The following is a 22819-nucleotide window of genomic DNA, read 5'->3' on the forward strand; positions in this document are numbered from 1 at the left end:
AAATAGTTACTATAGAAATCAGGTTGGATATGAAAGTGATAAATGGACACAGGTTTGATATTTGCTTAAAGAGGTACATGAATACATACAACAAACATAACAGAAGGAAGACATGAGACCAATAGACCACAGGAGTGATATGACTTGCTAATTCCATTTGGTAGAGGTTAAATGTATTCATTTAATCAATCTTTACTGAAAGACAACTAAGTGCTAGATAAAGTTGGGAATGCGAAACATGGCGAATATTCTACTTGGGAGAAAACCATTTTTACAGGTATATATGAAAGGGATTATGGTACAGAAACACATTCCTTATGTTTGTGGAGCCTGTATTTTAGCTCACAGCACTCCTCTTACAGTGCTGTCCTGTGGTGGCGTGCAGGTTGCTGTGATGCCAGAAGCACTGCCACCCAGTGTTTCAAATACAAGCAGGACCACCCATGGTGCACAGGTCTTAGTGGATTCTCCAGAAATAGGGACTGGGAGGAAGATCTGGTGATCGACTTCTGGAACATGAACCCCTCAGGTTTAATGGCAATGAAATAACACTGAACAAGTACTAAATCCTCAAAGTACAGTCAACCATAATGATGTAGATGGAGGAAAAGCTTTGGGGACCTTCAGTGCTTGACATGGCATGACTGAAAATGAGAAAAAATAGCTGCTAATATCCTCTAGTAAATGGAAAATGGCATACATGCAATATTGTCATGAAAAATTGCAAGTTGTCAAAACAAAATGGAATGGTAAAAATTGATAGTGTATGCATTATTCAACTTTAATAGACTGGTACTGGCTATTTTTAATTAGATAATCAAGTGGTTTATAAGGCTGAGATCGACAAATTCAAGAAGACTGGCATCATATTCATTATCCAAAAGCACACTGCAATATCTTCCCTGATGTATAATTTTGTCAGTGGTAGGCTAATATTCATATGCCTGCAAGCAAGACCAGTTAGTACAAGTGTTATTCAGTTTTGTGCACCAATTAAAGCAAACATAGAAGCATTCACAAAGTTGGAGAAGAGTCCCAGTCACATACTCTTAGTTAAATATCATCGCCACACTATCCTTTCATTGTAGTGCCACCTTAATGATACCTCATACAAGCGCATGGCTAATTACTATCTGCCAGCTGCTTTAACGACAAGAGCAGACATGTTGTTGTTATTGTTCTCCCCGCTCAGGAGACAATTACTCCACTCCACCTACCCTCAGCACTGGTCTTAAGTTGCTCATCCAATTATTTCAGGGATCCCGAGGCTAAAGATCCTGCCTACCTTGTTAGGTAGCTAGGTGTCTGCCTGTGTTTGTGTGGGAGGCGGGGGAGCTGCATGCCCTGAGATTATATAAATTGGTGAAAGAATGCAAAGCCTTTTTATTTCTGCCCTTCAATTACACACCAGTCCTTTAGGACCCATCCAGTGGGCATTTAAGAGAAAGAGATAATTGATTCCTTAAGTGACAGCAACAAAGGGAACCTGATTGCTTTCAAAGCTAGGCATCTTTCAGCTGAGAAGCAAGAAGTCAGGCACCTGTAGCAGCTGTATACTAACATCTTCCTGGAGGGCAGTTGGGGGGAAATCTCTGTCTGGAGATTGCTCATTAGCAGTTCTAGCTTTGGGACTTGTGGGGGTTTTCTTCCAACACTAGAACTGGTCTTCCAAGCCCTGTGGTCAGGAGTACAGATATAAGGCTGCTGCTCACACTTTCATCCAGGTTCTGTTTACCACCACAATAATGAAATTGAGGGGAGAAGGGATAAAGGAGAGCTGATATCAAGGAATTAAAGAAGAAAAAGTTTTCAAACTGTGGTAGCTATTGTACAGGACTGCTCCATGTAATTGAACTATGGGAAGTTATGATATCTATAAGAGCTCCCAATAAAATATTTAAAAATATATATTGAAATTTTCACATGAATTTTTCAGCCTGACATTGATCAACCAAACAATCATACACACTGATAAGTGTAAAATTTGGGGAAAGTAGCAGTAGTTGGAAAATGTGACCTTAGTAACAGAAATGACACACAGGTTCACTGATAACATTTTGAGACTAATGATGAATTCATAGCAAATTCCTTATTAAACACCAGAAATGGAAACTACACATATGGATTTTCCGGAATGGAACAAATGAAAATCAAATCAACCACATCTACAGAAAGAAATGGTGGAGAAGCTTATAAGTCAAAACACGCCCAGGGGTTAACTGTGGAACAGATCATAAATTGCTCAAATCCAAGTAGAAGCTAGCCAAAGTAGCTAGAGCACAGCTTAGAGACTATGTAAAGAATAAACATGAGGAATAAAAGTCTGACTGAAGACTAATGACAGAGACCAGATGAGATGTGGGATGACATGAAAGGCAACTTACACATGGAAACCAAAAGGCTACTCAAGAGACAGAAAAGAAAAGAGAGCAATATTGAATGTACTATGCATTGTTTGAATAACAGCAATAAAACCTATTGGAATATACTGCAAAAATGTTCTTTAGAAGCAGCAACAGTCATCTTTCGTGTATTGGACCTGTTAAGAAGGGGTGGGCCTAAGGAAGGGACACTACATAGTAAGAAATATATAGCAGACATTGCTTAATTAAAAAAAAACATGCCCTTTCCACTTACAAAAATTATTGGAGGAACAGACAACTTAAAAAAATCTTACAGGTAGAAAAAAATGTAAGGTACAGTGCTAAAGTATACTTTAAGCTGATAATTTTCTTGCTAGGAAGATGATTTTAGATACCTGGAAACAACAGAAGTCATAAATATATTTCACCAAAAGGAGTAAAATATGGGGAAATATGTCTGTTAAAGAATTCCAACAGAGAAGGCAAATTGACCATCTCTCTAAGAAAACAGAAAGAACTGACATCACCTGCATGAAGAAAACTTTAAAGGAACAGGACACCAAATGAGAATATGGACACCAAATCTTTAGAGAAACTTCAAGGGGGGAAGCTAAGGAAGCACAAAGGAGACCCGTTTATGGTGGGAGCTCAAGATGCAAGATGGTGCTGCATACTGCAAATGGATATCCATTCTTACTCAGTAGGGGAGGAATGTGCTGTATTCAGAGGACAGTTACTAATTCAGAGTTCTCTGTTTGGAGAGAAGCGTGCAAGACAGATTTTCATAGTAAAGTGGAAACATAAAAGAAGGGAAAATTTCAGAATGTTAAAGAAAATTATGGAAGCAAACACACTTAGTGTAAAACAAGAAAATGGAAATCTAATCTCATAAGAGCTACAGGTGTACTTCCCTCAACATCTTGGACAAGTGAACTCTCACATACAAAGTAGCACACACTTTTATGCATTTTCTGACACCTTTCATAGATATGAGGCCTTCTCCCTGTTCAATCAACTACCCCAGCCAATTCCCCTTAAGGTGTTTTGACCATGCATCTGAGAAAATTCCACTATAGCTTGCTTCTAATACCAAACACAGTTCTCTTGTTCCAATTGAGAGAAAGCTTCTGGGGTGACAATTAGATAACCTGTTTAAGGGAAATTACAGAATCTTGGACACACCAAAATTAACGTAAAGTTTGTAAAGACTGCAGTTTTGTATTTCTAGAAAAATAATGTTCAAAGGAACAAAGTAAATAGCATTCTTTCAAGGGTAGAAGACCTAACCCACTAACCTAGGATGAGAAAATGCAATGAGAATCTACCTCTTTGAGAATACCACAAACACCGCAAAGTTTTTAACATATAAGACAGGAAAAGCCAGTGACGAGGTCAATGACTTGAGAATTCTCCTCACCAATGGAAACCAGGTTGTGATAGTTCTCCAACATCACATCCTGATATAGGGTTTTCTGAGCAGAGTTCAGGAGCTACAATTCCTTCCGGGTGAACTTTACAGCCACATCGTTGAATGTCAGTGGTTCCTGTAGTAAGAGGGGTCTACTTAATGAAGTATTTTCCATTTGAAGATTTAAAAAAAATATATCTTACAGTAAAAAAAGGAAAACAATAATAAAAACTATTGTGGTAGTTCATTCCATAATGCGTCATTAACTGAGGACTTGGTACAAAATATTTTACCTTATTTCTACATTCACGACCATCAGCCGAGAAAACTAGCCCTAATTTTAGAAAGATCTCCAGTGTTCTGAGAAATAAATGTTTTCAAATACATTCTCCAGGTCAAATACTGTGCCCCCACAATAGCTAGCTCCACATTAAGGAGCAGGCTTAAAGGAGCTCCCATAGTAGAGGAATCATTTCTGTACCTGGCTACTTCACTATGCCTGAAGGTTATCTGTATATCTGAGCAATCAGGTTCTAGAGCCAGCCCAACATAAATGTAGCAAACACCTGGGGAGGGCACAGGGCCGGTTTGAAGTCAACTAACACTAGGTCAAGATGGTAACTCAGCATCTTGCTTGTTTAGAATTTTACCCGCTTATGATATGACCCATTAACTATGTACATGCTAACTGCATGACACGAACGCCTTATGGAAAGACCTGTAAGCTCCATTATATATACCCACTGGAAAATATATTCACTCTCTCAGGCCTGACATGGGAAGAGAGCCCCTGTGTCCAGCTGTCTGCTCTCTGTCTTTTAATATTTTCACAATTGCAATGTCACTCCTGAGGATCACTTTTGGAGTGTTGGGGACCCCAGTGCCTGAAAATAATGCACCCACTCTTAACATTAGAATTTTGAGTTCCAGTGACATTATCTGAATGTTCTAGAAATAGCTCAGCTTTATAATCACACAAGGTATATAAAGACCTATTTGTTATTAAATGGCATTAGGGTTTCTACCAGCATCACCATTATTAGAGGCTCGGTACCTTCAGTGGCAATAAGTACTGGGAACAGTGCAGATGGGGGAGGTCAAACATACCTCAACTCTCCAACACTTTTTGTCAACTCTAAAACAAGTCAATCCTTCCACACCACTCTGTCTCACTTCTGGGTTTGATAATCTGTTGCTGTGGTCACACAACACTCAATAGATCAAAGTGGTCTATTAATGAACAAGGTACAACTCGGGATCAGGAACAAGAAGCTATAAGTCAGAACCAAGATCAGAATGTTCATAGACATTATCTCCCTTACTGAGTGCAGAACAACTTTCTAAGCTCTTAAAGGCCACCTTAGGACAAGCTCCTCTTGACAACCTTAGGACAAATTCTCCTCAGCCACCTTTGGAGTGAATTATCTTAACTTTAATTGCAAGGTCCTCTTGAACTTGCCATCTTTCACCACATGCTCTCCAAGGCGCCCCCAGCCTAATTCTGCTGGGTGGATCTCTGGAGCCTTCCTAATCTTGCCTAGGCAGGGAAGATGCTGGGTTGGCCCAAGAAGCCAACATATTAAGAGGGAGAGAGAGAACTGCCTGCAGGCATGGTTTGAGAGGAGACAGTGAGGCATTATCCTGTCATCTGAGCTGTTGATTTGGGTTTATTAGCCCCTGCAGCCACACAGTTCAGAATGAACCCATGGATTAGGGATTTGCAGCTTCCAAAAAATTAATGTGGCATTTCCTTGAATGGCAACTATGAGCTGCCTGTGTGACCTGACTTGAGAGCTTCCTCCACTCTATGAGCCATTAGCTTGCTGTCTGACCTTCCAATTTGGGTTCCTCAGCCCCTGCAACCTATTAGCTGACGAGATTCAACAACTTCTCTTTGTGAGGCAGTGGACTGTGGTCTGACCTGATGATCTGGTTCATCAGCGTTTATAAACAAATCAATGAGGAAAAACCTACAGACTGATTCCTGACCTTTATATAGATCTGGAACTCACCAGCTTCCACATCTTGAAGAGCGATTTATTTACTTGATGACTTTTGAGTTTTGTGAGATGTTGCTGAGCAAATCATGGACCATCTTGAACCTCTACCACATAGGGATGGGTCTACTGCTGCTCCTGCAAAATGAACTGTACTATTCATGGGTCAAGAGCTGCACCAATGGAGACAATGACCAGGGCAGAAGGGACAGAGTGACAGAGCCAATGGTGTCAGGTCCAGAAAGGGCTTTTCAGCCAAGAAAGTGGGACAGGCAGGCAAGATCAAGAAGAGGATATCCAAAAGTAGTTGAGAGGACCATATAAAGATGGAACTAAGAAATGAGCCTATCTTTAGAAGGAAAAATGTCTGATAGGGGACAGGGAAAACAGGCCTTCCCTGAAGAAGAGCAAATGTGCCTACATGGTTCTTTAATATGAAAGTCAATGTGTAGCCTACTAATTCTGATACCAAATTATACTCTGTTACTGAGTAAAACTTGTACCTGTGACTCTGGACTGTAATTAGTCCATGGCCACTGCAAAAAAAAAAAAAAAAAAAGAATAAGCTGAGTAGGAGAGGAGTGTGGCAAAGATACTGGTGTCAGACTGGAAAACCATTGGAGGGTACAGGTCTGTCTAAGCTCTGCCTCATATGAATCAGAGCTGATGTTGACAGTTAATTCTCTCTCCTGCATCTCTAGTTAGAGGAGGTGAGATGCTGTCTCATTTTTAAACCACTAATGCAACAAGACCCATTTTAGATGCATTGATGAGAATGCTGCTGTGTGGGAGAGTATTTAACATATCACCTTCAGAAATAAGCATTAAAGAAAGTTACTCAAACAAAAATCCCATGGACTACTGAACTCTCCTAAAGAAGTGATTTTATTTCTCCTTAAAAACCATGTATAGCATATAATTTGAAAGATATGCTGGCCATAGAATAATAAATTATGAGCTGGAAGATAATGTTATCCAAAGAATCCTCAGTGCTATATTATGTTCAATGTCAATAGTTTATTGTTAATCCTATGATCAATATATTCCTAATCTTCTCCAGCCAAATGTTGAAATCAGAGTAAAAGTTTAGCTCTAAGTTCTACTATTTCAAATTTCTGCTTTTCCAATGAACTGAATCAGTATTATACAGGCTCCTACAATTCCAGTAGAAAATACAGAAAAGGATAAAACACATCAGAAGCACCTGAGCCTTGGCCATTTTCTTTAGTCCTTAGGACACTACAGGCAAATGGGATGCTCTGTCTTATCTGGATCAGCTCTAATGATGCTCACAAATTTCAATCTCTCGTGAGGAAATCCCAAAAGTAATAATACAAGGCACTCTTCCTCCTTCCTCTAAGCTGCTGGTGATGCACCATCGGCAGGCTGATGGGAGAATACAGTGTAACACATAACCAATAGGTCCAGGTGCTGTTACTGTTCTTTCCTTCTTCTAAACACCCAAAGTCCCCAATACTGTTAACGGTGCCCTTATTGAGTAATGGGAAACATGCTTATACCATGAGCAATAAAATCTAAAACTCATAATGTTCACACATGTGAATAAAAGATTATTTTATAACAAATAGAGATTGGGCAATCAAATATAAATATAAAAAAATAAACAAAGAGTTGGATCCCTACCCCACAGCATACAAACTACCAATTCCTTACTGTGTGACTCTCAAAGAGAATGACAAATCAATGAACCTTTAAGATGATTATGTTAATTAAAGCATCTGGAAACATTTTACATGGGATATATAAAGAGCTATTATAAACTAAAGATTATTTTATAGGAGAACTATAAATTGTAAAATAACTTTAGAAACACTTTTAAACTCACCATCAAGTAGAGTTAGACATATAAGCTGCAGATAGGACACAGGAGAACTGCTGTACAGAGCTTCCAAGATTCTAAAGCCATGACAGGATGCTAATGGGTGTATACCTCTGACCTTGAGGATAGAAGTCCAACACTTAACACATGTCAAAAACAAGGCTCCATAATAAACATTTATTAGATTGAAATTTATATCTATACATATATAAATTACATATAAATGTAAATGAAGAAGTATATATCCCCCAATAATGAGTGCACTTTTGAATCCCAATATAGATAATGTTTTTAATATACCATTATTTGTAGTACCTAATGCAGTTAGATCAGTGGTTCTCCACCTATGGGTTGAGACCCTTTTGGGGGTTGAAGGACCCTTTCACAGGGGTTGCCTGATTCATAACAGTAGTAAACTTACTGTCATGAAGTAGCAACAAAAGTAGTTTTATGGTTGGAGCTTCACCACAACATGAGGAACTGCATTAAAGGGTCGCAGCATTAGGAAGGTTGAGAATCACTGAGTCAGACAGGTGGTCTATACAAGTACACAGTCTAGCTATGCCCCCTTAACTTTCTCCAAATTATTTACCTGGGTTTGTCGCCTGCCAATGTGAACGAGGAAAAGTTGTCCCTCATAGTGGTTACTGTCAGGCTGCTAATTGCAAGGTCAGCAATTGGAAACCACCAATTTCTCCTCGAAAGCATGAGTGACATGGCTTTTTACTCCGTTATAAAGTTACAGTCTTGGAAACCCACTGGGGCTGTCATATAAGACAATCGGGCAGCTTGGCCAACAATACATTGGTACCGTTGTGCCTTGTGGTTATGTAAATAAACTGTCTGAAACCTAACCTACAGATTAGTTACTTTGGAATTCATGTTACAACTAATTGAGTTATTTCAGAGACAGAAATTGGGATCTCACTACCAACAAAAAAGAAGAACCAGGGGGACTTGCGGCAAGATGGCGAAGGAGTAACAAACACCAGAGGAACTCCACAGAATTCAAGCTAGGAGAGTTACTTAGAGATAACTGAACACTGCTGGAATGCAGGAGGAGCATCATAAAGACAAGTAGGCACAGACCCATGGGGTTTTGAGGGGCTGGGGGCTTTTGGTTTACTTCAGTGGAGGCCGGCTGGGGCTTGACCTTTGCCCCGCCACTGTCTCTGCCAGAGCCAGGACCATTTGGAGCCTGTAGGGCTGCTTGGTCTCAACACAGCCACAGTTTGCCACCACCTGCCTTGGGGCAGGCACTAGACCTTTGCATCTCCTCTCTGTCACCCTATCAGTCTTGGAGGGCTGTGCAGCAGCCTTTTCTCAACACAGCCACAGCTTGCTGCTACCACCTCCGAACAAGGATTAAACCCTTGCAGCTCCTCTGGCCTGGATAAGGGCTCAGCTACATTGTTGCTTTCTATCCATCTCTTCACTATATTCCCCCTCCCCCGCCCCTCATGGGCACATTTGGCTTGCTTTTTAACTTTTTTTTCTCCTCTTTTCCTCTTTCTTGGTCTCTCACACTCTACTGCTAACCTCCAGACCACTCCCTTAGCTTAGGGCATTTACACCTGAGCCACACGCAGCTAGGTGAGCTCCACCCTGTGTAGTTAGCAGGCTGGAAAAATCCCTGCTGGCCCCCAACAGGGGATACTCTGCTCAACTTCTGACTGGGGAACTCCTTCCAGCCTTTGTGCCTGTGGGGCATAAGGCAGCTCGGCCAACACTCCTCAACAAAAGTTACTGCAGGAGCCTCTGCCCAACCTCTGCAACACCAAAGCAGGCAACCCTTCTGGGTCACTCCCCCGAGAGGGAAGCCACAGGAGGACAAAGTGGTAGGTTAATTCCATAGTGAAATAAGCTATAGGCAGTTCAAAGTCTCCCAGAGAGAGCCAGTGCTCTTCGACTCCCTGGAAAATGGCACCTGGCTCATCTAAAACAACACAACACAAGCAGCCATCAGCCCCAAAAACCTCAACAAAAAAAGGAGAGGAACAAAAGGCAAAGCCAGAAGATGTCCTGAACATAATGCATGCATAGAGGAAGCAGACATTGAGCTGCCACAGAAAGAAATTTTCAGAATGTTACTTGGAGTCAGGGGATATGAGGGAAACAATACAGAAAAATGATGAAATGATAGAAAAGGTAAAAACCATAAATCAAAGAGAAATACAGGAGCTTAGGGAGGAGATAACAAAAACCAGTAGCACACTCATGGACCTCGACAAGCAACTGGAAGAATCAGAGGCCCGCATCAGTGACTTGGAGGACAGCCAAGCAGACTTCAACAAACGAGAACAAAAATCTAATAAGATCATCAGAGAAGCTGAAGAAAACTTAAGAACTAAGTCTGATGCTATGAAGCGGTACATCATTAGAATTATTGGCTTACTGGAGGAAGACAAAACAAAGAAGTCATCTGCAACAGTAGTGAGAGAATTCTTGGAGGAAAGCTTCCCCAGCTTAGTGAATTAAAACAAGGCAACCATTCAGGAAGCTGAAAGAATCCCAGCAAGACTGGATCCCAAGAAGAAGTCATCAAGGCACATAATAGTTAAATTATCCAACTTTGAGGAAAAGGAGAAAATCATGAGAGCAGCTAGGGGAAAACAAGCAATCATATATAAAGGTTCCCAAATAAGAATATGATCAGACCTATCAGCAGAAACTATGAAGAAGAGAGAGTGGAGTAACATTTTCAAAAAATTGAAGGAAAACAATGCAAACCCAAGAATACGCTACCAAGCCAAATTATCAATCAAGATAGATGGAGAAGAGTCATTACATTGCACGCTCATCTCGATAATATGATCACTGAAGACAGATTTGTGCATAAGCAAATGTGGTGAAGAAAGTTGATGGTGCTCAGCTATCAAAAGATATAGCATCTGGGATCTTAATGGCTTGAAGGTAAAAAAGCGGCCATCTAGCTCAGAAGCAACAAAGCCCACATGGAAGAAGCATACCAGCCTGTGCAATCACAAGGTATCAAGGGATCAGGTATCAGGCATCATCAGAACAAAAAATCTTACCATAGTGAATCAGCGGGGGAGTGTGGAGTGGAGACCCAAAGCCCATTTGTAGGCCACTGGACATTCCCTTACAGAAGGGTCTTGGGGAGGCGATGAAACAGTCAGGGTGTGATGTAGCAACGATGAAAATTACAACTTTGATCAAGTTTCTGGGTGCTTCCTCCCCCCCTCCAACTGTCATGGTCTGAATCCTGACTTGCAGGTCTGACTAGACCAGGGGATGTACACTGGTGCAGATGGGAACTGAAAATGCAGGGAAGCCATGGCAGATAATCCCCTCAGGACTGGTGGTGTGAGTGGTGATATTTGAAGGGCACAGTGAGGTTGGGTTGGAAAAGTGGAACCTATTTCAAGAATCTACATGTGACCTCCTCCCTGGGGGACATACAACAGAAAAATGGGACACAGAAATATATGACAAAATAACAATTTATAAATTATCAAGGGTTCATGAGGGAGGAGGGAGTGAGGAGGGAGAAGAAAAATTGAGGACCTGAAGCCAGGGGCTTGGGTGGAGAGCAAATGTTTTGAGAATGATGAGGGCAACAAATGTAAAAATGTGCTTTACACAATTGATATATGTATGGATTGTATTAGGAGTTGTATGAGTCCCTAATAAAATGACTTTAAAAAAAAAAAAGAACCAGGAGTAGGGGCCTTTAGATCCCAGATTCTTTCACAGAAATTCTTCAATCCAGCAGACAGGCAGCTGTGACACAAGAGTGGACATGAAGGGAAGAAGCAGCAACAGAGACATGGTGGCAGCAGAACCAAGAGCCTGAGACAGAGCAGTGGCATTCCCAGACCACAGAACAAGAGAGCTAAGTGCCTTTGGGCAGGAGGTTAGAGGTGAAATAGGGGTACATTTGAGTTCTTATCTGGGGAACTAGATTTGCCAACCCACATAGAGCTAAGTGTGTCTGGTATAAGGCTAAGGTGCAGAGAGAGAATTTATCCGCAGAACTAAGAGAACTTTGTAATTTTTGTACATTTAGGACAGAAGCCAGGGGGTTGCAGGGCCTGACCTCACCTGCAGGTACGGCTGTCAAGATGCTGTCCCAGAGAACTGTACCTTGAGGCACTGATGATGCTAAATTGTGTGTTAGGGTGGAAAAGTGACTTCTTTGTCAAACATAATTTGAGGAGAGCATTTATTGAACTTTAAGAGACAACAAAAGATACGCACACACATCATATGGATAAGGGAGGCCATTAGCAGTTCAAATGCAACTGAGGATTCAGAGTCGAGACCCTAGATAAATAGGACACAGAACAAAAGGCCATGTCACAGATCATGATTGGTGGCAAAGCAATACATCAGATACAGGTGGGACTGCAGCAGCAGGAATGGGACCATAATTGGGACATGCACATTATTAGATAGAAAGACTTAAAAGATTGGTCCAGGGCCTTCAAACTGAGGCAATCAAGGCCAGACTCATAACAATGGCCCCTGTGCTGTCCTCGCTTAGGTGAGCTCCATCAAGGATACATCTAGGCAGGCCCTTGGAGGGGGATGGATGGAGAGGAGTGCAGGCAATCTATTTTGTAAGGCATTTTCCGCAAGGGTAAGATGATCTACATTCTTGGCTAATTATCAAAAGGAATTCAATGGAGGCTTAATCAAACTGGGGAGGCAGCAAATGGACAGAGTTGTCACTGTCATCAGCAATGCAAACCTTAAACCCAACTCAGTGCCACAGAGTGGATTCTGGTTACAGTGACCCTTTAAAGGGAGGTGGAATGGCCCCTTGTGGATTTCGGAGACTATAACTCTTACCAAGATTGGAAACCTTGTTTTTCTCCTCAGGGGTGACTTGTAATTCTGAACTGCTGACCTTGCAGTTAGCAGTCCAATCTGTAACCACTATGCCACCCGCCTTTTGCAAATTGGAGTGCTCACAATTTAAGTTCTAATACAATTATACATGGTTACATTATCAGCAAATTCTATCATTCCGGGAGATGCGCAAATTGCTCGGACCCCGACCAATGGGGCAGCCTGGGTTCTTGTACACTGGTGTTTCCTGGGTTCAGACCCCAGAAAGCTCAGATCCCTCCTGCTTCCCCTCAAACTCCTCTGCCCAGTGCTGACCCCAGGAACCCCAGGGATGCTCACCCTGCTTGGAGTCAGGTGAATGGATTTGGTTCACGACCCAGTCAGAAGTTGAAGTCCTTCCTTGTCATGCTTCAATGTGCAAGACACTAGTACCAGATTTCTAGCTCCCTAGACTGGACTGTATTTCTCTGTGGCAAATCTTTGTTCTGAAACAGAAGAGGAGGCAATGTTGAAAAAGGCATATCACTTTCTTGGCCTGTACTTCTTGCGCTAAATAGTGACCACCCCCACCACCTGGGATCAAAATCCTGCTCAAAGCTGAGGGTTTGCATTAAACAAGGGTCCACTCTATCTTTGCAGAGCAATTTTACTAATTTCCCAAATATCATGATCAACTTTGGATCCACAAAGTGGAAGTACTTAAGGCCTCAAATTTCTCAAGCTCCATTGAAGGTAAATATCTTCTTTTCACCAGCAATCTAACTGAAGAACGGAATATTTTATGAAGAATGTTCTTTAAAAGCCCATAACGGAACCTCAGACCAAAACCCTTGACATATCTGGTGAAAGTGATCAAGCTGAATCACGCTCATATCTGCCACTCCAACTCAGGCTGAGCTTCTCATTAAGTAAAACCTACTCCAATCCCCTTGCATCCTGGGTATTCTTTACAATATCTATTGTGTGAAGAAATCCCTATGGTTGGGTAGCCCATTTATGCACAATAGTGTAGTAACTAGAGAAAGTTTTTGTACAGGTGGACAACAAGAGACAGAGCGACACCAATAGCACATCCTAGAGGTACCTTGGCCAAGATAGAGATATTCTAAACAAGAAAACAAGCCAGGGGAATCCTTATTTGCTACTCTCTTAAGCTCTTGTGTTTACAGATGTCCGATTTTAAAGCCTTTGGGAAAGACTGCAGCTTACAGTCATGGAATGGCAAGGGGTCATGGTAAGAGCCAAGGTGAGGGAAGATGCTTAAAAATGCAAGATGTATCCAGAAAAGAGATGACTGATCAAACCATTTTGTCATCTTGACCTAAATTCTGGATTCCAAGCTTTCTAGGTAATGCTGACTGATGGCAAACAACACACACTGTAGTAGTGGGCTTATTGGCTTGGGTTCAAGGATGTCCCATCCATAGTCTCAGGTGTGAGTGACGATTTGTCCCGTCAAGAGGGGTGTAAATCATTTATCACTCTAGAGGATCCAGCCAGAGCAAGTGATCTATGAGAGTCGAGTGGGTTTCAGGATGTTCAGAAAGTTTACAATCAACTGAATCACAATTCAATTCCATGAGAAACTTCAAGGCTAACTGTAAGACAGATTAAAGTTGAAGATTCTGGCAGCTAGACAGGAGAGTATTCACGCAATATGAATAGACGCTTTATTCTTTTTGTCTAAGTTCACGTTATTGGGTGAAACATAACAATAATTGTCAGAGTAACCTTATTAATATTTTCTATGAGACCAGTAATAACCTGTAAACAAGGTCAGATAATGATACTTCAAGAAAACTGTAGAGCAATATTGATAATGGATCTACATGAAAAAGTTCTTGAAAACATTGGGAATAGAGTCAGAAAACACATGAAAATAATTACACATGATAATTAAGTAGAATCTATCCTAGAGTTGATTTAATATAAGAAAATGAGCACTGTAATATATACCAATTAATGTAAAAAAGAATTAATAATCTAAATAGACACAAAACTTACTAAACAAAGTCAAAGACTTTTCATGCTAAGGAAAAATAACTCTACAAATCTAACATAAAACAAATATAGTTCAAAATGTTAATATGCTAATATACATTCCTAAAAAGAAAAAGTCATACTTGAAAAAACATCACCCCACGTCAGAAAAAGGACAACCATAAATGTCCACTTTTACCAGTGATATTAAAAATTGACTGTATGTTCTAACTAGAGCTACCAGGTTCACTTTTTTTTAAGGAAGAGGCTTCCAAAAAGACATAAAAATTCCTTTAATCATAATTTAATTATCACATCCATAAAATATTCACGATATGCCATGAATAGCTAATAAATGCTAAAACATTGTAGGCTACATTTAAACACGCTGAAATAACTCTTGGTACTTAACTCCCTAACTATTAATTGTTAATCAGAAGTGGAAGGGGAAGGTGGGGGGAGAAAGAGGGAACCTATCACAATGATCTACGTATAACTCCCTCCCCAGGGGGATAGACAACAGAAAAGTGGGTGAAGGAAGACATAGGGCAGTGTAAGAGATGAACAAATAATACTTTACAAATTATCAAGGGTTCATGAGGAGGGGGGAATAAAAATGAGAAGCTGACAGCAAGGGCTCAAGTAGAAAGAAAATGCTTTGAGAATGAGTATGCCAACAAATGTACTAATGTGCTTGACACAATGGATGGAGGTGTGGATTATGATAAGAGTTCTACAAGACCCAATAAAGTGATTTAATAAAAAAAGAAATACAGCATGATCAAAATTATAGCATTTATCTTACAGAAAAGGAAGTACAAATGTATTCAGATTAAAACCCTGAAACAGGGAATTTGTTTCCACCCATTCTGTGATGAAAGCATGAATTTAGAGTCCTGTAGTTTTCTGTAGTGTTGAAGGTCCTCATATACTGATGAATTAATAAACTAAACCAAGGCATTCGTGTGCACATATAATATTAGAGTGACTATATAGACACACATATATGTATGTGATACACACACATATATGTATGTGATACACACACATATATCAAGCTGGACAACAGATAGGATTGATGCTCACCCAAAAACTGAAGTTTGGGGACTTGAACACACTGAGCCATGGATGCTCTAGGTAGCATTGGACCCATGGGCTTCAGTTGGACTGGGCTGGGATGTTCTCTTGATGAAAAGCTCTCTCTTATGCATATGTCAGTGTCTATAGTTTTATTTTTCTAGAGAACCCAGCCTAAGGCAGATCCCCATCACATTAGTGTCATATGAGGGCGAAAAGGTGTACCTGACATGCTGCTCTTGGAGAAAAACACATCACAAGGAAAGTGTGAAAAGATAATCAACAATTCCCTGACACTGAGCCAGTCCTATGCTCCTCTAGGTCTGTGGAATTTTGGTGGAAGAAAATCTATTTATAACAAAAATATCAGAGGGGCCAGCCCCAATCCCAACTAAGAGGACAGCTGCCCCTTCCCCCAGAAGAATTTACTTCAGAGGACAACACTGAAGCTACAGCTCAGGGAAAGGGACATGTCTGATCAGAGCACACGGGAGAAAATGAAGGGGGAGGAAGAGAGAGTGGAGCACACATCCTGGCCCACCAAGCTTTGAGGACAATATGCCTGCTCTGAGCAGCCCATGCAAAAAGAAGCACTATGGCTGCCCCGACTATGAGTCATGACATCCCTCACTGACCTATAGCCCTATAGGGGACAACACTGGAGACAGTTTGGGAATTGCATCCGATCTGACCCCACCACACCCAGGCAAAACACTAAGGGTGTTGTGCAACAGAACAGCAAGGGAAGTAGAGCAAGGAAGTCCCAAGAGTACCAAAATTAGACTCGGGGGCCAAAGCGTGGCACCCCATCAGACTCCACAGAAAAGCACTCCTAAAGGTCAACATAGAGACCTCTAACTTTTTACAGGCTTTTCTCTTTTTTCCCTTTTTTTCTTGTTGCTGTTGTTTTGTTTTCTTTTGTCATTTTGTTTTGCTCTTTTGTGTGTATGTGTGCTTGTGTGTGTGTATGTGTGTGTGTGTGTGTGTGTGTGTGCATATTATATCTGCACTTCTAACTAGATAATATAGGCCAGATAAACAATCTGGAGGAGAAAGCAACAGGACCCATGGTTGGGGCGGGGAGCATGACATGGGAGAAGGGGAGGTGGGGGAAAGAAAGTGGTGTTAACCAACCCAGGGAAAAGGGAACAATCAATAAGTGATCCAAAATAGTGGGAAACAGAAAGATTTCTCCAAGTCATCTCCCCCAAATATATGTTAGACTTAGGACACTGCTCACAATTAATGGTAAATAATTGTCAAGTTACCTCCCTGAAGGCAATCAGCTGTCAGAGGACTGTCTAGTCCCACCACATATAGGGCCCATCCCTGCTGTTAAGGACAATGGGATACTTCCCCCTAAAGGCTTCAATTTAGACCCTGCAAGGTGGGTTTACAGTACACCTTACTGATAATGATTTCTACAGTGAACCAGAGAACAGGTCAAACCTGCTCAGTGACATCCAAAGTTAGGCTGCCATGCTGAATCTCGGGTCCGCCCATCTTGTCACATGCACACCCTTACTCCCTCCTCTTCCAACAGCATATGAACCCCTACAGCATCCCACTCCCATTACTATATTACCTATAGCACAACACTTTCCTGTGATGGATTTCTTCACCTGTAATTAGGGGGCCTGCACATCCCCAGATGATATAAAAGCCTTGGTTAGCAATAAATATTTCTCTCCCCATGTGGACCACCAAGTGAGGCTGAGGTGAACATGCAACTATGAAATGTGTCTGACTCCATTATTTCAATCCCTCTTCTATCTCTCATGCTCCCTATGACTTTACTATAATCTTTATTTATTATCACTGTACAATTGCACCAACCGACCCGCTGTGATGTGTTAGGGTCTGGCCTTTCCCCTGACACAAAATAAGTGGCAAGGAGGGTGTAAGATGCCTGGTAGGGATTGATCAAGGCAATGTAACTGAGAAGAATTACTGAAACCCTGAAATTACTGAACTACAGACAGAGCATGATAGTGGGACAAGAGGAAAGTAAAAGGAAATAGAGGAAAGAACTAGGAGACAAAGAGCATTTACAGAAGTCTAAATACAAGCATGTGCATATGTAAATATATTTATATTAGGGTGGGGAAATAGATCTAGGTGCATATATTAATAGGTTTAGTATTACGGTATCAGATGGACATTGGGCCTCCATGCAAGTGCTCCCTCAATGCAAGAACACTTTGTTCTATTACCTGGCATTCCACGATGCTCACCTTCCTAAGATGATAGCTGAAGACAACTGTGTGCAAAGAAAATGTGAAGAAAACTGATGGAGCCCAGCTACCAAAAGATATAGCATATGGGATCTTAAAGGGTTGAAGGTAAACAAGTGGCCATCTAGCTTAGAAGCAAGAAAGCCCACATGGAAAAAGCACACAACCTATGGATTGATTACAAGGTGTCGATGGGATCAGTATCGGGCATATTGTGAATGAAGGGGAGTGAAGATTGGGGATCCAAAGCCCGTCTGTCAGCAACTGGACAGCCCCTTACAGAAGGATCATAGGGAAGAGACGAGCCAGTCAGGGTACAGTGTAGAAACAATGAAAATACAACTTTCCTCTACTTCCTAAATGCTCCTCCTCCCCTCCACTATCATGAACCTAATTCTCTTACAAATCCAGCTAGACCAGAGGATGCACACTGGTACAGATAGGAACCTGAAACATAGGGAATCTGGGACAGAAGATGCCTTCAGGACCAGTGGTGAGAGTGGTGCTATCATGAGGGTGAAAGGAAGGTGGGGCAGAAAGGGGGGACCCATTACAAGGATCTACATAAAACCCCCTCCCTGGGGGATGGACAACAGAAAAGTGGGTGAAGGGAGACATCGGACAGTGTAAGGATGAAAAAATAATAATTTATAAATTATCAAGGGTTCATGATGGAGAGGCAGTGAGCAGGGAGGGGGGAAATTGAGGAGCTGATACCAAGGGCTCAAGTAGAAAGCAAATGTTTTGAGGATGATAAGGTAACACATGTACAACTGTGCTTGACACACAATGGATAAATAGATAATAAATAGATAAAGCTATCATGTTAACCTTGAAAAAACACAGAGCTCTTACAAGGCACAATGCACACATAGCCTCTCTGCACCAAAGGTCAACACTCACATTTATAACACGTAAGGAAACTTAGTAGACTCATAGTCACACTTGATATAAGAAATCAGTATAACACTAAGAGCCTTATATTCATGGGGAAACATGACATCATGCTCCTGAGAGGAAAGTACTACACTTGTTTATATAACAAAGTATTCCCATTACTCAGCTCACATACTGCAATAGCATCACTGAGTATGAAACATACACAAATATACATATACACACGCACGCACACATCTTTCCGTTTTTAATGAAAATATTCATACCTACTGAGGCCAGGTTTCTAAAAGTTTCCATCATCCCGTGTCTCTATAGTTTCCTCTCAGAAAGGTCCAGCAATGCCCATTCTTCCTCGGAGAAATTCAGAGCCACCTCCTCAACAGCCACAGTGTCCTAAAACATCCCGTATATTCTGGCTTGGCAAGGTACCATGCATTCCACTATGTGAAAGGATGAAGAAGACAGTCCTGGGGAAACAGAGACTTCACATGGGCATTAGACACAGGGGTCTTGCTCTAAGGATTTCCATCAGGGTTTAGCTAACCCACTTCACCCACTAGATCAGCTGTTCTGAACCTGTGGGTTGCAACTCCTTTGGGGGTTGAACAACCCTCTCAAAGGGTTCTCCCGTTCATAACAGTAGCAAAATTACAGTAATGAAAATAATTTTTTGGTTGGGGGGTGAGCACACATGAGGAACTGTATTAAAGGGTTACAGCATTAGGAAGGTTGAGAACCACTGCACTAGACACACTCCCTCACTAATTACATGTTATCCCAAGGACTGCATGCTTCTAGCATAATGAGTTTATCTCTGTACAGTTTGTCTGTGACCAACTGCAGCCTTATTTCTATCTAGCTGTTTCAGAATAGAGAACAGTCAGAACACATAAATCAGATGAATGATCAAAAATAAAAGCCTCGATTCCAAATTCATATCCTCTCTTCCATTGGAGGGAGGATTGAAATTAGAATATTTATCAGAACAGGAAGCACAGGGTGAAAGGAAGATGACAACTAGGAAACACTGCAGAATTTGTGCTTCTCCCTGTCGCCCCTCCTTAGCCATTGGAGAGCTGCTGGTATGAACTAACAAAGTAGGGACCCAAAGCCCTGGAGTCATGGTATCCTCTTGGAGAATTCTACGTGATCAAGAGCTGACGTGTTACCTGGTGATAGAGATGATTATTTGGGGAATTATGAAATTTTCTATAGAGTGTCTATGTTACTCGCCTACTTTCCAGTCACTCTGCAGTTGCACGCTTGTGTATTTTGTATTTTCAATGAGATAGGACAAGCTATTGAAAAGGGAAACCGGGCAAGAGTGAAAGGTAACAACAGAATATAGATACCCTCTGTACACTGGTACAGATAGGAACATGGAAACAAGGAATCCAAGGTGGATGATCCATTCAGGTCCAGTGGTGAGAGTGGCGATACCAGGAGGATGGAGGGAGGGTGGGGTGGAAAGAGCGAACTGATTACAAGGATCTACATATAACCTCCTCCCTGGGGGATTGACAACAGAAAAGTGGGTGAAGGGACATTTTGGACAGTATAAGATATGACAAAATAATAATTTATAAGTTATCAAGGGTTCATAAGGGAGGGGGTAGTGGGGAGGGAGGGGCAAAAATGAGGAGCTGATGCCAGGGGCTTAGGTAAAGTGCAAATGCTTTGAGATTGATAATGGAAATGAATGTGCAAATGTGCTTTACACAATTGATGTATGGATTGTGATGAGTTGTAATATAATGATTAAAAAAAAGAATATATGCAGATATCTTGAAAATTTTCCCACTGAGACAAAGCTACTGTCATGTAATTATTATGGACTGCTCCCCTCAAAAAATACTGGATACGCACATCAATACACACTAAGCTCATAGGATATACTGACAAAAGAGCACAATATATTCAGTATCATAATAGCATGTCCTTTTTGCTGATTGGGAAAATGTACTTAGGTTCCAATTTTCTTATAAGTTGACTGAACTTCAGTGCATTTCAATGTTAAACTGTTAGGATACTAGGACTTACATACCAGGCTTTGAGATGTTTTTCACATTTTAGATTTTTAAAGATTTTTTCACATTTGCAGATCATGGAAGGACGACTAGCTGAACATGATGACCACTAGCATTCTCTCAGCTGTGGGACTGGCCTCCATGACTTGTCATACTTTTGTTCCCGCATCTTTTCAGGAGAGACCAGTCCCTGGAGAAGGACATGGTGCTTGGTGAGGGAGAGAGAGGCAAAGAAGAGAAAGGCCTTCGCCAACATGGATCGACACAGGGGCTGTCGCAATGGCTCCAACGTGGGAACATGTGAGGATGGTGCAGGACAGGGCAGTGTGTCGCGCTGTTACATAGAGGGCTTTAGGGGCTGGAATGGACACGAAGCCACCTAACAACAACATAGAAAAGGTTGCACTTTATGCTAAGATTTCACAGCATGGCCAACTAGCTATGGCATAAAGTCGCATGAGCTGTCACGGTCACTCCACAATTCTGCTACAACAGTGTAACCTAGTGTCGACCCAATAAGCCTTTCAAAATCTCATCCACAGCAGTGCATCGGGTGCCGGGTTTTAAAGCCTTCCCTTTCCTTCATGATGAACCAAAACCAAATGGACTGCGGTCAAGTACATTTTAACTCATTTTGACCATAAAACAGGGAGTGGAACTGCTCGCTAGTGTTTCCAAGTCTGTAAATCTTCACGGGCCCACGCAGCCTCCTTGGCCTCCCTTAATGGGCCTGGAATGCTGGAGCCACAAAGGGTCTGGCCAGCGGCATCGATTAAACCAGTGAACCACTAGGGCCTCTTTCACACAACATGTTCATGATAAAACACTGCATTTATTCAGCAACCACGATTCTGAGGCAATTTCCAAAAAGATTTGGCCACATTGGCTCATTTAGTCCTCTTGTCACTCACTTTTAAGCAGATGTTGCTCCCAATGGGATAGAGCTGAAGTCACCAACATTACTCACAATTTCAGTATTGCTCAAATGAAAACTTGTTGAACCAGGTCAGCATGCAGGTCCATGTGTGTACAACTAAATGCCTGGCAATTACATTTCTGTTCATATGCCCAGAGCTTTTTATTCTGTCAGTCATCAGTTACAGAGATGATCTGGATCTTCTGTGTAGTACAAAGAGGAGATGAAGAAAACAATCTATTCAATTCAGATAACTGGAACGCATTGTCCTGGAAAAGCCAGGACCCTCAGACAATACTGCTTACCTCAGGGCCGTACAACTGGCTCTTGCATATAAGAAATTATTAGATTGATTGAGCAAATAAAAAACCATTGAGCAAATCAGAACAAAACCAGACCAATGTGTTCTGAGAGGGCACACCATTCCAAAACCAACAGTTCAACCCTGGACACATGAGGTGGCTATGAGTTGAAAACACTCCACAGTAAAAAACAAGAACAAAAGCACAAGGCCAAATGATAATAACTCTTATGAGAAATGCAACAGAGGTGGAGTCTAAGCATTAACACATACATATTTACATTTCGTGAGCTAGTGTAGGGAGAAATAAAATGATCACTTTAGGAAACACTAGCCAGAGAACCCTGGCATGATAAGGAAATTCTAACAACATGGGAAGGTTCTGTGATGAATTTGCAAATGCTCAGTTCGATTTCCGTTTCTCAAACATACAGGCTAAGGAGTCAAAGAGCACCCAGGTCTTCAGGGGCCGGAGAGGGAAGCTCCATGGTCAGCCACTAAATGAAAAGCTCGTTAGCAATAAGCATTCATGGAACTTCCCACACTGGAAAATAAGTGGAGCATGAAGAAGCACCAGCAAGAAAGTAAAACAAAAGAGGCAATAGTTAAAAGAAATGCAAATGAGGACGTTCAGGTTTATGACCAATATGTGAAGAGCTCAAAGTCACCATTCCAGTCTCAGAGATAAAAGCTGACCATGTTGAAGTCAGAGTACGGAGGTCACAGGGCATGTTTTTCTTTCTGGTGTACATTTTTTTAAAAAATTACTGTCATTGAGTCAATTCTGACTCAAAGCATCCCCACAGAGCAGAGTAGAACAGGGCCTGCGCGTTTCTGAAACTGCAACTCTTTAAGGGAGTAGAAAGCCTCATCTTCTACTGTGGACCAGTGAGCGGTTTTGAATGGCTGAACATGTGGGTACCAACCCAACGCATAGCACACTACATCACCATGGGTGCACAGT

The 22819-nt window shown here is 41.5% G+C and overlaps 1 long non-coding RNA gene across 8 annotated transcripts in view; it reads right to left on the reverse strand.

The window, feature by feature from the left end:
- LOC142436368 (uncharacterized) overlaps positions 1 to 21340 on the reverse strand; it is a 37484-nt gene extending 16144 nt beyond the window's left edge. For 2 of the 8 annotated variants that reach the window (XR_012781916.1, XR_012781912.1), the window contains exons 1-5: positions 20656 to 21337; positions 18878 to 19051; positions 12763 to 12908; positions 7615 to 7726; positions 3781 to 3907 (exon numbers count right to left, since the gene is read on the reverse strand). This is a non-coding gene — a long non-coding RNA (uncharacterized LOC142436368). Of the gene's footprint in view, positions 1 to 3780; positions 3908 to 5783; positions 5919 to 6972; positions 7155 to 7614; positions 7727 to 12762; positions 12909 to 18877; positions 19052 to 20655 lie in introns of all 8 variants that reach the window. The other 6 variants (XR_012781915.1, XR_012781914.1, XR_012781913.1 and 3 more) reach the window with 6 other exon arrangements.
- Between the last annotated feature and the right edge of the window lie 1479 nt (positions 21341 to 22819).

The sequence above is a fragment of the Tenrec ecaudatus genome, unplaced genomic scaffold, assembly GCF_050624435.1.
Source record: "Tenrec ecaudatus isolate mTenEca1 unplaced genomic scaffold, mTenEca1.hap1 Scaffold_2380, whole genome shotgun sequence".
Classification (NCBI taxonomy): Eukaryota; Metazoa; Chordata; class Mammalia; order Afrosoricida; family Tenrecidae; genus Tenrec; species Tenrec ecaudatus.